The 17,283-nt window shown below is 38.3% G+C and overlaps 1 protein-coding gene across 3 annotated transcripts in view; it reads right to left on the reverse strand.

Moving 5' to 3' along the window:
- The window catches only part of RYK (receptor like tyrosine kinase), a 94,971-nt gene that overhangs the window by 76,536 nt on the left and 1,152 nt on the right, over positions 1 to 17,283 (reverse strand). The gene's annotated exons all lie outside the window — the stretch shown is intronic.

Here is a 17,283-nt window from a genome sequence, read left to right on the forward strand (position 1 = left end):
GACCCTGAGATCACGACCTGAGCCGAAGGCAGACGCTTAACTGAGCCAGCCAGGCACCCCTCACAAAAAAAATTTTTTAAAGTAAAAGACAGGGGTGCCTGGGTGGCTCAATCAGTTAAATGGCTGCCTTCGGCTCAGGTCATGATCCCAGAGCCCTGGGATCGAGCCCCGCATCAGGCTCCTTGCTCCGTGGGGAGCCTACTTCTCCCTCTCCCGCTTGTGCTCTCTCTCTCTCAAATAAATAAAATCTTAAAAAAGAAAAGAAAAAAGTAAAAGACAAACGAAGATGGGATCTAGATAATTCACTCTTTTCTAATTGCTATCAATTATTAGTTTGTCAAATATGACAATAGTAATTAAATGTAGTCTCAAAGCAGGAGTAGCAGATGACAGGAGTTATCATTGTCTGCAAGTGATGTGGTAGGCTCCACAGAGGTGAAGTGGGTAACGGGGAATGGTTAGGTAGGCAACAAGGGAAACAATCTATTCAGTAATGCTTTACTGAGCCAGTCTGTAGCAAGCCAGGAAATATGTAACTCTTTAGGCAACTAGGACACAGCGCCTGGTTTCAGCAGAAAGGAGTGATTGAGAAAGAAGGCTGGTGTGTCCTGGTGAGAAAAAGGTAGTTCCAAGGCCTAAGAAATGGACCAAGTCTAAAGTGGCCATTTCAGTAAATGTCTTATTTGGAAAAGAGACATGGGAACTAGAACACCAGTGTGGTCAAAGGAGTAATAGCTGAGAAAACAATTAGGGCAGGTTTTAATACCCTTTGGGATATAGGGAAATAAAAACAAGTCAGGGTATGAAGTTATGAAGAGCACCTTACAGAAGTCAGGTGATTCCAACAACCCTAATGGGTCAAAGATCATATAAGTAAATATCACTGACATCAAAAAGGAAGATGATGCGGAGTCACTGTCTTGGGGCAAAACAATCAAAATAGGAAAGGAAGAATATAATGCATGATAAAAACTGGTCCCTAAATAACAATCCAAAAAGGAAATTAAGAAAACAATTCCATTTACAACAGCATCCAAAACAATGAACTACCTTACAATAAATATGAAAAGGCTTAACAATGAAAACTATAAAACACTGCTGAAAGAAATTAAATTAGACCCAAATAAATGGAAAGTCATCCCATCTTCATGGATTGGAAGACTCACCGTTGTTAAGGTGGTAATACTACCCAAAGGTATCTACCAGTACAAACTCTATCAAAATTCTAACTACCCTTTTTTTTTCCAGAAATGGAAAAGCAGATTCTCAAATTAATATGGAATTGCACATAGCTCCCAACAGCCAAAACAGTCTTGAAAAAGAACATAGTTGAAGAATTCACAATTGCTGATTTCAAAACTCACCACAAAGCCACAGAAACCAAAACAGTATGGTTCCAACATAACAGACATGTAGACCCATGGAATAGAACTGAGAATCCAAAAATAAACCCATATATTTCTAGCCAGCTGATTTTTGACAAGGATGCCAAGGCCATTTAATGAGGAAAGAATAGCCTCTTCAATAAATTATGCTGGGTTAACTAGATAACCACACACAACAGAACAAAATTAGACCCCTACCTCATACCATATATAAAAACAATTCAAAATAGACGAGCAACCTAAATATAAGACCTCAAAATATAAAACTCTTAGAAGAAAACATAAGGGTAAATCATTATGATCTTGAATTTGTCAATGGATTCTTTGATATGTCACTAAAAGCATGAGGAACAGAAGTAGATAAACTAGACTTCATAAAATTTAGAACTTCTGTGCATCAAAACATTATCAAGAAGGTGAAGATAACCTACAGAATGGAGGAAATATTGCAAATTATGTGTCTAATAAAGGTCTAGTATCCAAAATATATAAAGGACTTACAACTCAACAAACAAAAAAAGCTCAAAAAATAGGCAAGGGACCTGAGTAGACATTTCTTCAAAGATACACAAATGACCAATAAACATATAAAAAGATGCTCAACAATCATTAGTCATTAGGGAAATGTAAATGGAAACCACAATGAGGTATCATTTCACACCCACTAGGATAGCTTTAATTAAAAAAAAAACACACAAAAACAAACAGACAAACAAAAAAACCAGAATAGGAAGTGTTAGCAAAGATGTGGAGAACTGGAACTTTTACACATTGCTGGTGGAAATGCAAAATGGTTCAGCCACTGTGTAAAACAGTTTGGTGGTTCCTCAAAAAGTTAAACATAGGGGCACCTGGCTGGCTCAGTAAGTAGAGCATGCAACTCTTGATCTCAGGGTTGTGAGTTCAAGACCCATGTTGGGTGTAGAGCTTACTTAAAAAAAAAAAAAAAAAAAAAAGTTAATCATAGAAATATCCTTACAGCCCACAATACCACTTCTAGGTATATATCCTAAATTGAAGACACTCAGTCAAGTACATTTATACACGTTCATAGCATTATTCATAATAGAAAAATGTGAAAACAGCCCAAATGTCCATCAACATATAAATGGGTAAATGAATTCTGATATATACATAGAATGGATTATTCAGCCACAGAAAGGAATGAAGTACTGATACATGCTATAATGTGGATGAACCTCCAAAATACTATGCTAAATAAGAGAAGCCAGACAAAGTCTCACATTTTATCATTCCATTTATGCAAAATATCCAGAATAAACAAATCCATAGAGATAGAATGCAAATTGGTGGTTGCCAGGGGCTTGGGGGAGGGGGAGGAGTTAATGGGTGAGGAGTTTTTACTTTGGAGTAATGGAACTGTTTTGGAGTAAGAAGTGGTGGTTGCACATTGTACATGTACTAAATGGTACTGAACTGTTCACTTTAAAATGGTTAGTTTTATGTTATATGAATTTCACCTCAACAAATTATTATTTTTAAAAAAGAAAAAGAGCCGGCCTCTGCCCCCATAAATGGGGAGGGAGTATAATAAAATTGGCTTTCAGTGACTGGAAAGAATTATGAGGAAACTATCACTTACAAGAGAAAATCAGGTCTCAGTTAAGCTGAAGAGATAAAGACATTATGAAATGAGTCAGAGAGGACCTCAAAACTGAACTGGAGCTTCTCAAGATAAAGTGAAAGGGCCAGCAGAAAAGAGAACAGAGCAGACAAAGTAGAGTGGGTGGAGGGATATAGGGGCTCTGGGGAAGGTGGAGAGAAGCAAGAGTGGACAGCCACAGACTGAAGAGGCAGCATTTTGTTATTCAAGTATAATTTTTTTGTTCTAAGAACGAAAACCATTTCAGTTGTTCAATTACAATAACCAGACTTAAATTTTTCACTGCCAATTCCAGCAAAGTAGGAATGATGCTCTTATTAGAAATTATGGCATTTGTTCATAATTTTATTTTTAAACAAACCAAATTCGAAGCCAAGAAACCAAAGTTGTTCCCCAAAACTCTCAATTCTCATCAAGAAAATTTCATTTTTTCCTATACAATCTTAAGTCCAAACTTTATTTTTTTTTTTTTTTAAGATTTTATTTATTTGTCAGAGAGAGACAGAGCACAAGCAGGGGGAGTGGCAGAGTGAGAAGGAAGAAGCAGGCTCCCGCTGAACAAGGAGCCTGCGGGACTCGATCCCAGGACCCTGGATTCAGAACCTGAGCCAGAGGCAGGCGCTTAACCGACTGAGACACCCAGGCGTCCCTTAAGTCCAAACTTTAATTCAAGGCCTGTGTCCTACATGATCTGGCCTGTCTACCTCAAGTTCAAATAATTCAATAGTTCAAAAAATTTTCCAAATGATTTTAAAAGTTAACTATTGGTTTCTCAAGGCAACAACAGCTGAATAGTACCAAGGAGGAAACCATCTCCTTTTATAAAATGAGCTACCTTTAATAGCACTTAACAAAATATATTGCGGGGAGCTGTTCACGCATCTGTCTTCCCTATTACCCTGTACACCTCACAAGCAGGGCTGGGGTCGTAGAATATTTGTAGCTATTCAAATGTTAGATGCATGAATGGCAGCCTGCTGATAAAAATCAACTACATCAAAGATGAATTTTAAGGGAAATGATATTTTAAAGAAAACGTGAGAAATCAGTTAAGGCAGGAAAACAAAAATGATCTCGTGGAAACAGAACTAAAGCAGATTTTTTACAAGTAAGTGAGTGAACTTTGGCAATCAATTATTTAACCACTTTCTCTAGGCATCAATTTTCTCAACTATAAAACAAGAGAGTTAAACCAGATGATGTTAATGTCCCTCCCCAGCCACAAAATTCTATTATTCTATGATATCATCTATGATTTCCAAATGTCAGCCAAACCTCTACTATATTCTATGATATCATCCAGTTTCTAAATGCTAGTCAAAACTTAAGTAAAAAATTTATTTAGTCAAGATAATCTAAGTTCTGAGTATAGTGAACTACATGAGCCAGAGGAAAAAAAAGCCAACATCACTTTCTATGTATAAAACCACTAAATACTCTATATTTTAATCAATGCTAAAAGAAAATAAATAAGGTGATCTTATTTCAAATATTCCTGGTTTATGGAAACTAATAAGCTGACATAGATACAATAAAATAATTTGTCCATCAGAATCTAATAAATCTAGCTATGGTCAAATTATAACTAGAAAATTAGCTGAGACCTAATATTTAACTACATCATAAGGAATTTAGAAATTAAATTAGACTATAGGAAAGGGGCATTCTTTCCTCATAATTAAAAAAGAAAAAGCACAGGCGCCTGGGTGGCTCAGTCGATTAAGCATCTGCCTTCGGCTCAGGTCATGATCCCAAGGTCCTGGGATCAAGCCCCGCATCAGACTCCCTCCTCAGTGGGGAGCCTGCTTCTCCCTCTCTCACTCCCCCTGCTTGTGTTCTGTCACTCTCTCTCTCTCCCCCTCTCTGTCAAAATAAATAAAATCTTAAAAAAAAAAAAGCACATAAATCTTCAATCTCTGTAACTGTGTAAACCATAATCTTATAGATTAAATAAGATTTTTCATGTAATCCTCTACCAATTCATCATTTTCCTCCAATCTTTCTCCTACAACCTTAATTATCTCCAAAGAACTCAATCAAGAGCATATACATGTACACACAGAGAATATAAAAAGAATAAAAGTGAGCTTTGAAGAGAAAAACGGTATGCCTGATTGACAATAGAAGACAACAGTAAACATGCCCCCTCCCTCCACTCCCTTCCTCCAGGTTGCCTCCTCATCTCCTGCCTAAAACTGGCCTCCTTGAAGGAAAGGCAAGCAGGTCCACCCTCTCGGTCCCTGAGATGTACAGCTAAGGAGTCAACTTGAAGGAAGGGAATCTCCTGGACCTCACAAGGAAAAGCCAGGCATCTGCAATCACAGAGCACCCTTGCTTACTTTGCCACTTCAGGAAGAAAACATGATAATGTGGTCAAAATCAAGTTTACTTAAAAAACAATCCACTGAAGTAGCTATTTGTTACCACTGATTTAACAGATCAAGATAGATCAGAACAGATCTATCTTCCAAAGATTACATTTCAGAAAGTAGATTTCAATGTAATTCCATGATCCCTGAAAATGGAAGCCCAAAGCTATCCATCATAAATACTGTGCTCAGGTTTATCTCTCTAGTACCTGTGATGATATCACCTGTGTGGAATCAAAAGTAGAGTAAGGGGCCCCTGGGTGGCTCAGTTGGTTAAGCGACTGCCTTCGGCTCAGGTCATGATCCTGGAGTCCTGGGCTCGAGTCCCACATCAGGCTCCCTGCTCAGCAGGGAGTCTGCTTCTCCCTCTGACCCTCTTCCCTCTCATGCTCTCTCTTTCTCTCTCTCTCTCTCTCAAAAAAAAAAAAAGTAGAGTAAGGTCACTTTTGATTTCAAATGGATGACTCAAATGATAACTGTCACCTTCGCCATCTGAAAATACTATAGTAGATGGATAAGAAATTATAAAGAGAGCTAGACACTAAAATAGAAGATAAAGAACAAGAATTTTGGGTGTAATCAACACATTTGTCATCTAAAAAAAAAATCCATAAAAGAATGCCCCCAAAGATGTTTTGTGCCACAATTGCAGAGATGATAAAAGTGCTTCCCAAATCCTATCGAAGGAAAACAAGTGACAAAAACAACCCATAATCTCCAGCACTATAGCATAACATATGAAGCATGCCCTGCCTTGGCGCTACAATGTTCCAGTATCTGGTCAAAAGATACTCTGGAAAGTAATTTGTCATTGGTTCCTGTCCTATCTGAAAAAGAAAATAATCTGACCACCAGCTCAAACATGCATTGCAGGTACAGCTCTGTAATAGAGATGGAATAAGTTACCATTTGATGTGATCATCATTCAACTTCCTTCATAGCCAACTCCTAATAGGAGCATGATCTCTGAACTCAGTCAGCCATGGAGGCCATTAATAACTTAGAGTTGACTGTTATGTCCAGCGGCTCAAAGCACAATGGAACTCACAGACATCACTTCTCCCTGCCAGCAACTTGCATTGCAAAGTGCTAACCTGAAGTCCAGTTCCAAAGCTACATTCTCTTCTCAGGCAAGTCACTTAGCCCTCTGCTAGAAGTCAGTTCCATGAGGGCAGGGATATTTGTCTGTTTTATTAAAATATTATCTATTTATTAAAATACATTAAGCCTCTAAAATAAGGCCTAGTAAACATTCAGTAAATAATTGTTTGGAGCATGAGTTTTAAGTGTTGATAATAAAGACAATCGATCAACCAGGTTGATATCTAAGTGACCTCTCTTTCAAACATTCTATAATTTTAGTTTTCATCCAAAGCCATGCAAATCTCCCACCAATAACTAAAATAAATTGTTTTGAGGATTATGTAGCATTTTCACATACATTATACCAACTGTGGTAACAGACATCCTGTTGTAGTTGAAAAGTATCTCGTCTTAACATATGAAGAAACCAACACTTATATTGATTAAACACATATGCCTGCCATAAGATGAAATTGAAACTAAAAAATGCAGAATTCAGTACTGTCCCACCATGTTATCTACTGTATTCCCACATTTGTGTACATGTGCATGCACACATATACAAAACCATAAAACTTTTTTCTTTAAATTGGACTAAATTCTCTCCTTTGACAAATAATTTAAGTTAGAAAAGATGCAATCATAAAGATAATCCTTGACTATTTCCACTTCTAGATAAGATAGAATAATAGGACCAGACTAACTCTCTTGTCTGAGATAGCCAAGAACCATACAAAATATGAGAGTTCAGGAAGACAGAGACAGCTAGGGTATGCAGGATAAAGTACCACAGAGGAGAAAGCAGCACAGAAAACTCAAGATCTGCAGATGGTTGCCCTCCAGTCTTCAGCTAAGTACTGACCAGAGGATGGACAAGGAAGCTGCACAAGGACAGAGAAAGGAAAAATGTACAATCCTACTTACCTAGGATCTACAGTATCACCTATTTCCACCAGCGAGACTGGAAAATCTCATGCTTCACACAGGTCACCAGAGAAAGTACAAAAAGGGGTCTTAACTCAGTAGTGGGGAATAATTAGCCCTACACTGAGCATTGCTCCTGTCCTATCTAACAAGTCCGAAAAGCAAGATCAGAAGGATCAAACTGCTGCCAAGTAACTTAACTGAGTCCCAGAACAAAACCCAAAACTATTTATAGGAATACAAAAATATTCAGCACTTAACAGAGTAAAATTCATAATGCCTGTCATTCGCTCAAAAACTACCAGGCATGCCCTGCCCCCCACCACAAAAGGAAAATAAATAGATAGATAGATAGATAGATAGATAGGTGATAGATAAATTAATTGAAACCAATCCAGAACTGGCACAGATGTTAGAATTAGTAGACAAGAACATTTAAACAACTATTATAACTGTATTTCACATGGTCAAAAGTTTAGAGACATGGAAGATATAAAAAGACACAAATCAATTTTCTAGAGGTGTAAACTACAATGTGTATGATGAAAAAATGCACTGGACAAAATTAACAGTAGCTTAAGCATTTCAGAAGAAAAGATGAGAAATTGCACTTCCCAGCTTTTAATAACTGGAAATAACTTTAATAACTTTTAATAACTTTTGCCAGAATCTCTTTTGAATACTTTCCATCCTTCAACTGTCCTGCAGACCAACAGTCTGCTGGGAGCTGCTAGTCAAGTCTTGGGGTGGCCTTAGTGCAGTATATGGAAAAGACAGAATGTGATGGGTATAGTGACACTGATTTGTTTATACAGAGTGTAGAGCTATGGAAGCCAAGATGGGGGACACCGTACCCAGAGAGAGGGGTACAAGGAACAGAGATGGGAAAATCAGGCAACCTCAAAGAAAATAAGGTATTAAAAACTAATTTATTTAAACTCCCATTCATAAATATAAGTAAGTCCAGCCCAACTCCCTTCTTGGATAATAACTCAGCAGGCAATGGGAAATGATAAAGAGAATGATGACCCCCATAAGGCATAAGATAGTGAATCTTCCCTAAAAGAAGTATGATTTATTCATTCACTGAACTTTTACTGAATGTCTACTACATGCCAGATATTGTTTTAAGTGCTGGGGATATAGAGTGGAACAATATAAAAGGTCTTTACTCAAATAAAACTAACTTTCATATAGGGGGAGACAGAAGCAACAAAAGTATCACATGTTTAAAACAAAACAGGGTGGGGGCGCCTGGGTGGCTCAGTTGGTTGAGCGATGCCTTCGGCTCAGGTCATGATCCCTGAGTCCCGGGATTGAGTCCCACATCGGGCTCCCAGCTCAGCAGGGAGTCTGCTTCTCCCTCTGACCCTCTTCCCTCTCGTGCTATCTCTTTCTCTCTCTCTCAAATAAATAAATAATATCTTTTTTAAAAAATAAATAAATAAAATAAAATAAAACAGGGTGATAAGAACAGAGTGGCACTGGGGGTCAACCCTAGGAAGGCAAGGCTCTCTGAGGCAGTGACATTGTAAGGGGGATCTGTAAGGCTCCAGTCCTGTAAGGATCTGGGGAAAGTATGAGGCAAAGCAACCATCAAATGCAGACCCTAGGGTGAGAAAGAGCTTGGCACCAGAGGAACTAATCACATGGGAAGTGAAGGGGGATAAAAGAGGAAAGAGGTGGCAGGCAAGAGTCTCCATATAAACATTTTTCTATAAATCAGAAAGATCCAAACAGCACAGATACTTGATATTTATGAACCGTTAATTTCTTAGGCGTGGCAATGGTTATTATAAATTTTTAAATCCCTATCTTTTAGAGATACATACTAAAAAGCTTTTGCAAAATTATGTGTCTGAGTTTGCTTCAAATAATCCAAGTGGGGAATCAGGGCAGTGAGAGCAAAGGAGTAGACTGGGGAGTAGAGAGATACAGACCAAAAAAAAAAGGCCATTAGTTGACAGTTGTTGAAGCTGGATGATGCGTACACATAGGTTCATTATATTATTCTATTTTTGAATCTGTGAGCCTTTCCAAAATAAACATATTTTTTAAAAAGATTTTATTTATTTATCTGACAGAAAGAAACACAGCAAGAGAAGGAACACAAGCAGGGGGAGTGGGAGAGGGAGAAGCAGGCTCTCCGCTGAGCAGAGAGCCTGATGCAGAGCTTGATCCCAAAATCCTGGGATCATGACCTGAGCCGAAGGTAGACGCTTAACGACTGAGCCACCCAGGCATCCCCAAAATAAATACGTTTTAAAAAGCAAATTTATTTAAAATAAATCAGGGGATCTTTGGGGGGTGGTAAATTTATCCTATATGATATGATGGTGGATACATGACACTATACATCTGTCAAAAGTCATATAACACAATTAAGTGAACCTTAATGTATGCAAATCTTTAAAAATTCATGTAGGAGGTCAGGGAATACCAGGATGAAATACAGAATGTAATATGCCCCCTTCCAGAACCAGCTTTTGTGGGACACAAGATGCATCCATAAGCTATCATCAGAGGTCCCTACAAAGCTCCCAAAGTCTAAGTCAGCACAGTATGCAAAACATAATATGGCTGGGTAGCCATGCCTTTGTCTAGGGAAAGGCCAGAAAACTTTCGCAAAATAAGGTTGAGAATCACTGATCTTTCTTTTGGCAGCACTTCGTAGCTGATAACTGAGTTACCATTGCTTGTAAACCTAATGGTAGTATCTCACTGCCATCATTTGCTTTCCTTGCAAGGATATTACTACACAGCCATTACCACAAGCAAATAATAAATACCACCAGTGAATTTTACAACACTGAACGAGAGTTGTGAGAGGTATCTCCCCCACACCTCCAAAAAGGAAAGGTGGTAATCCTTTTACAATACCGTATTTCGTTTAATCTAAACTGCACCATTATTTTTTGTGCCACTAAGAAAGATAAAAAAGAACTGTCAATTAACTGATGACTCACCTTTCGTTGTAAAATGGTTCCAATTTCAGAGATGTTCAAACGTGGGAAAACATAATCAATGAAACATCTTATAATCAATGAAACATGGCATTCAAAAAGCTCACGAGTTGGGCCCGATCTCTTATCTCCTAAATAAATTGCTCAGGATAGGTCTAGGAATCCATATTTTGTTTAAGCCCCTCAGGTGATTCTGGTTAGACAGACTAAGTAAACTGCTAACCTTCAGAGGCAACAGAGAGAGAAAGTATGTACTTTGGAGTCACAAAGCCCCAGACATCTCTGTGACCTCCTGTGAATTCTGTAATTTCCCAGACCCTCAACTTTATCTATTAAAAGTCAATGCCACCTACTTTGTATGGTTGATAAACAAAAAGAGAACACATGTGAAGTACTTGGCATATAGCAAGAGGTATACTAAAACACACATAAGAACATATTTATTTATAAACAAGACATAACATATTTATCTCATGAACAAGCATGAGACCTATGAAATTACTTTTCAGAAATATTCTACTGCTCAGCAGTAACACTTGCTGGGCACAGTAAAAAGAATCACTCACTAAGTATTATGTAACTCAGCAATATACACATATTTGTTTGGCACATTACATCTTAAAAGGTCCCACATAAATGAAAGTTGTTTAATAACATTTTGATCAGAAAATATTGTACTTGATTTGCATCAACAAGGATAACACAAAAAAGCACTTTTAAGTGGAATATAACTTCAGAGTAGCTAAAGCTATACATCTATAGCTTTTTCATGTTCAAGTTTTTGTTTTGTTTTGTTTTGTTTTAGTATGTATAGTTGGCAAGTTTTTTCACAACACTGGCAAAACTGCATTAAAACCACAAAAGTAATGCTATGAAACTTCTCAATTGAGGATGCTCATAAAAATACCCTCAGATTTCATTTGTTTCCAAAGTGACCCTTAAAATCCAAACAGTATTTTAGGCAGCACCTTCAGAACTGACTAGTCAACTCAGGATGTGACTCACAGGGGACAGGTTTAGCCATAATTGCATAGAGTTCTCCCACATGTGTAGCATGAAGATGGGGAGAAAAAAACTCAAAACCCACAATTGCACAATGTCTCAGCCTTGCTCTCCCAATGAAGAACACATGGACTCAAATTAACGCTGCACCAATGCCACCAACCCCACCCAAAATGCCCCGGGTTAAGAGTTTGCCGCAGGGTGCTAACCAACTCCACCAGCAAGCACCCCACAACCTCTCAGCGTATGCCAGAGACATCAGTAGGGAGGACACTCTCACTTCCCTCCCCCACCAAGCACTTGGCCTAAAGTTTAAGAGGAAAGAGAGGTGCTGGGAGGAGAGGAACACATGGCTCATCTTATTTTTCTTTCCCTCAACCACCTCCCAAATGGAAAGAGTTCCTCAGTTCAACAGCCCAAATCTGAAACCCCAGAGTCCTCTCTGACTCCTCTCTTTGCTTTAACGTCAGGTCTCCCCCACTAAGTCTTTTGCAAACTCCGTGCACATTCCTCACAAATCTATCCCACTCCTTCAACTACCCTAGTTGATCCCTCTTATCAGCACAAGGCTGACTCTGTCCCATTTCCCAAATCCAGCTTGTCTTTCTCCAAGCCCCTTCCCACTGGAGCCAAAAGTCAACTTTTCTGTAACCCAGTCCTGTTTGTGCACTCTCTTTTCCTAAATTCATCCAACAGCTCCTCATTTCCTACAAGATGAAATTCAAATTCCTAATCCAATCTCAACCTACTTCCCAGCTTTATATTCTGCCACTCCCTGGCTTTGCCAATTTTTCTCATTTTAGCCACATTAGATTTTTCCTATTTCATGATTTCACACCCATCTACTTCCGTACATCTATAGCTTTTTCATGCTGTTTTCTCACCTGACAAGAATCGCTCCTCTTTTCTGCCTATCAAACTCATCCTCAAATGTCTCCGTTCCTGGAACACTTTCACTAAACTCTCTCTAAGGCTCTCTCCCCTTCCCCTTTCTAGAGTCAAAAGTATTCACTCCTACAATAACTTACTTATGTCAATCAGCACTATGACTCTTATCTCAGTGTTACAGTCCTCAATAAAATGGTTAGTCTCCCCTCTGAAATTCTGAGTTCCTCCAGAAAAGGAATTTAATAATTTTGAGTCACCATTTTCTACCACAATATGCGGTATTTGGTTGGGCTTCAAAAAATTTTACTGGACTGATCTGGGGAGCACTGATCTCAACTTGTATTTAACTGATTTTAAATAAGATGTGAACAGTGCTTAACTCTTCCAGAGGGTATTTACTTTAACAGAAAAGCAAGTTACCCAAAGTGCATTTCTAATTGGTGGGAGGCAGAAGCTATTCTTAGAAGACCCCTGGTCCTCTAAGACCCCTGGCAGAGTCCCTATCTCTGCCACCACTGCTACCATAACCCGTTTATACAACAGCCCTCACCCCTCAGCACGCTGCTAGGAGCAGACTCCTAGCACTGCCCCAGCCACATACTAGTTTCACAAGCCCGGGATTTCCAGGGAACTCAACACTATTAGAATTATTATTAGGATACACAGAACTATGTATCATTATCTAATACAATTAGAGAGAGAACATGGGACAATGCAGGTAACAGTCAAGAGCACAAACATGTAGTAGCAGGCTTTCAGATTCTACTTCTTGAGTGTTTTCGGTTAATCACAGCTCCTCCAGAGCTGACAAAGAGGCAAGATGGATTCTGGATTCAAGCAGGACTGAGGCAAGACCAGACCCTTTACTCACTGCCCAAAGGGCCCCAAATCAAAGTCCTCACCGGTAAAAATGGGGAAATGAATGTCTACATTGCAGCCTGTTAATAAGAGTAAATGAGAGCAATGAAACTGGGCTTGGGGATACAGCGATGCTACATGGAGAGTAAAAGCTCCTGAGGCTTTTGGAGTCTCTGTACAGACAGACTTCCATCAGGACTATATGCCCCACAACCAAGGAACTGGGTTAACTACATACTTCCTCTAAGTTTGTTTCCTCTTCTATAAAATGGAAATAACAGTATATACTTAAAACAGGAATTACCTTTGTGCCTGACAAAGGCAAAAGATTGCTACATTCCAGCAGCATTCTAAAAAGTATCAACCACTACTCTTCTAAACATTATTACAAAAAAACAAAACAAACCTGTTACACATCAACAGCTCTTCAATAGTCAAAGCCCAACCTTAACTGTCATTTACATATTGTGGAATGACCACTGGCCTTGATCCCCATTTCATCCCCAAACTCCTTTGAACGATACTAATGAAATCACAAAGACATTAAACCACAAAGACAAACAGAAAGGGAAAGAAGACAACAACACATCATTTCAACAAACTTTTCCAAGAGGGATGCCAGATGAAGAAGTGGTCTCTGCTCCTCAGGACCCCTGAGGTACCAAAGGCCAACCTGAGGCTCAGGCCTGACAAAGTGGGTGCCTCTACAAGGGGTGGGCCACCAGATCCAGCAGGAGACCTTAAGTTTTTTCTGAAGAAACTGAACCACGGAGGCAGGAGAACTGTAAAGAGGAGCAGTCAAAGTCTACAGCTTGAATGGTGGGTGGCCTTTATCTCCATTCCATCCCTCCTCAACCAGATAACCCAAACCCAGGCAGCCAGTGTATTACCAAACACATTAGCGGCAGGCTATTCGAAGTAAATTCTCTGTAGACACTGTGCTCAAGGAAGACATGAAGGTGCCGATATGTGGAGTAGATGGGCAATGAAAAGTCTACCTGTACTCCAAAGGAAGTCACTAGACCACCAGCACACATACTCTCTCTCCTAATCAACTTTTCAGCATCTCACTCTTAATTGCAGACAGCCAAGGATGACCAGACATTTGTGATCTAAAGAACCATAAAAAGAACCCTGAAATGAACAAGCACACTGGAGGAAGCAGAAGAAATATTAAAAACATATTAAACATACAGAAAAAATGAAAAATATAGAAAAAATTACACATACCTCAAAGATAATACATCCATAAAGAATAAAATGGAAACAGAAAATGAAAATAAATGGAAATGAAAACAGAACAAAAAGAGCTTCTGAAACTTAAAAACATCATTAAAATTTTAAAAATAAAAGTTTAGAAGACATAATTGAGAAGATTCCCACCCACACACTTTCCACCTCCAAATACAAAGATATAAACAAGAGGCAACATAGGTTAAGAGTATCTGAAGATCAATTCCAGGAGATTCAAGAATCAAACCAATAGATGTCTCAGAAAAAAACAAAAAACAAAGGGTAGGAAATCATCAAAGTAACAGACATTTTTGAAAACTGAAGAATATGAGTCTCTAGATCCACAGGGCCTAACTAAAACAAGAGAGACAACAGGCGAACAGAAGTAAGGACCCACACAAAAGCTTACTAAAATTTCAGAATGCCAGGGGTGCCTGGGTGGCTCAGTCAGTTAAGCGTCTGCCTTTGGCTCAGGTCATGATCTCAGGATCCTGGGATTGAGCCCTATCGGGCTCTCTGCTGAGTGGGGAGTCTGCTTCTTCCTCTCCCTCTCCTGCTCTCTCTCTCTCTCAAATAAATAAATAAAATCTTTTTTAAAAAATAAATTTCAGAATACCAGAGAAAAAGACCCTGAGCGTCAATAAAAACAGAAAAATAAAAACAAACAAAAATCAGATGGTTTTGAGTTTTTCATCAGAAACCCTTAAATCCAATCCAAAATTATGAGGAAAAAATATATTTTCAGCCTACTATTCTAAAGGTAGCCAAATTATCTATAAAGGACCTATAAAGCACCTATGGTAGACACCTTCAGACATGCAAGGCCTCAAATAATTTACCTCCCATGCATCCCTTCTTAGGAAGCTACTCAACATACCCTTTAGCAAAACAAAGCAAACCAAGAAAAAGAAAACAAGTGATCCAGGAAACAGGCTCTAAGGCAGGAGAGAAGGGAACAGAAATTACAAGAAAAACAATCCTACTGTCCAGAATGGAATAGGAGGATGGAAGGCTCCCAAGCAGGGATTCTCTACGAGGAAACCAAGTGGGATGAGAGACGACTTGTGCTACCTGGAAAAAAAAATCAAAGGCATTGAACATATTTCTTGGGGTATTTGAGGAATGTAGCCATAAATACATGAAAAACTAACCAAAAAGTTGAAGGCAGTTATTTGCTCCAGGGGGAAAAAAACCCCCATAATCTGGCATCACTATTTAACTCAGAAGTGAGCAATAAATATATATGCAATAATGTAAATACTGATTGGTGGTTTTACCAAAAATTGTTATGTAGCTATATCGAGGAACTGGGGCAGAGAACAGTGCAAGTGCTCAATTATGGTATTAGGCAATCGAATGCTTATTCTATATTAATTTCAAAATATGACTGTAAAAAATAGGAAAATAAATAAATAAACAGAACTAGTATGAGATTGGTAGCCTCCACTGGAAAGTAGGACCTGGAGGATAAAAAGACCAAGGGTAGGACACTGCTGTGTTTTCTGTTAAGCCTTTTAGCACTATTTGATTTTTATACTGTGTGCACGTATTAATTGAATTAAAACAACTTATTCTCATATCAAGGGCAATTAGTTCAATTTATAAAGCTGTCACTATCAAGTTCATTTGTAAGTTTCTTACTTGGAATTCCAAACTCATCATCTTGGAAATATTATAAAATGATGACTAGTTTCCCAAGTCAGCTTTCAGAGGCATTTAACCCAAAACAATACAAAAATATAGTACAAACTATTATTTCAAGTAGTCTTAAACACCGTTAAGAGTTTCTATGAGAAACTTCAGTCTGAGAACTCAAGATGCCGGGTACACATCTGAGTCCTACCCACTTGTTCTTCCCCACCCAGGAACAGCCAAGGAATACTTTAAAGGTAGGGTGCATGAGGGAGATGGACCTAGATCTGGCAAGAAGAGTCAAAATTTAACAGGTCAACTCTATCTGCATTAGAAAAAATACCACTGGAGATCCCTCTTACCCCAGAGATTGATCAGTGAAGCAGTCCTCCCTCCCCGCCTCCCAACAGCTCATTCCTGGTCATAAAGCTGGATGTTCATCGGTCAGGTGACAAATGCATATACATTATTTCAAGTATTAATTAGCACTGACTTCTTTTCCACCATGCCATAACAAAACTTCTATATAAACAATATCTTAATTAAATTTAATATAACTTTGTGGCCTATGTCAACACTATTTTTTTTAATGATTATAAATTGTGTGACCTTGAAAAGGTTAAAGCCTCACTTTCTTCAACTCTAAAATGGGAGTAATACTATCTACTCAACTGTGTCACAAGAAAATTAGAGGAAATGATGTGTATAAAACATGTAGGGGCCGGTAAATGGCAGGCACTCAATCACTGTCGGCCTCTGGTTGTTCCTAACCCCTACCCCCACCTGGCTGGTTTCTAACATGTACTCTTATATGTAAACAAAGTCACAAATTATATACAAGCTTTTAACCAAAAAAACCTTTAAAACCATGCAGTATGCATTAATATTTTTTAAATAATTATGTGATATGAGTCTATTTGTAAGCATTCATTATTTTTCCTAAACCTTAGTCTTATGCTCCAAGTACTAACCTAATTGGCAGTTTTAATTCATCTCAACTAAATTTAGCTAATTCAACTAGACTAAAAAGAGGATTAAGAAGGGCAGGACATTACAAAAACACAGCATTCTTCTTTGATTAAAGACGACAAACCCATATATGTAACAATGTCTAAACAGACTGCTAAAAGCAATACCATTTCAACATTGAGTCGACTTCAAGAAAGTCTTTTAAACTTAAAAAAATAAAAATAAAACTGACAGATAATGGATGATTAAAAAAATAATCCCCCCCTTCACTAAGATGTACCACAAACCTGAGATTAAATAAAGAGGAGGGAGAAATGTTATTTTGTGCCACAACACACAAAAGAAAGTCTAAC

Source organism: Zalophus californianus, chromosome 1 (assembly GCF_009762305.2).
Source record: "Zalophus californianus isolate mZalCal1 chromosome 1, mZalCal1.pri.v2, whole genome shotgun sequence".
Classification (NCBI taxonomy): Eukaryota; Metazoa; Chordata; class Mammalia; order Carnivora; family Otariidae; genus Zalophus; species Zalophus californianus.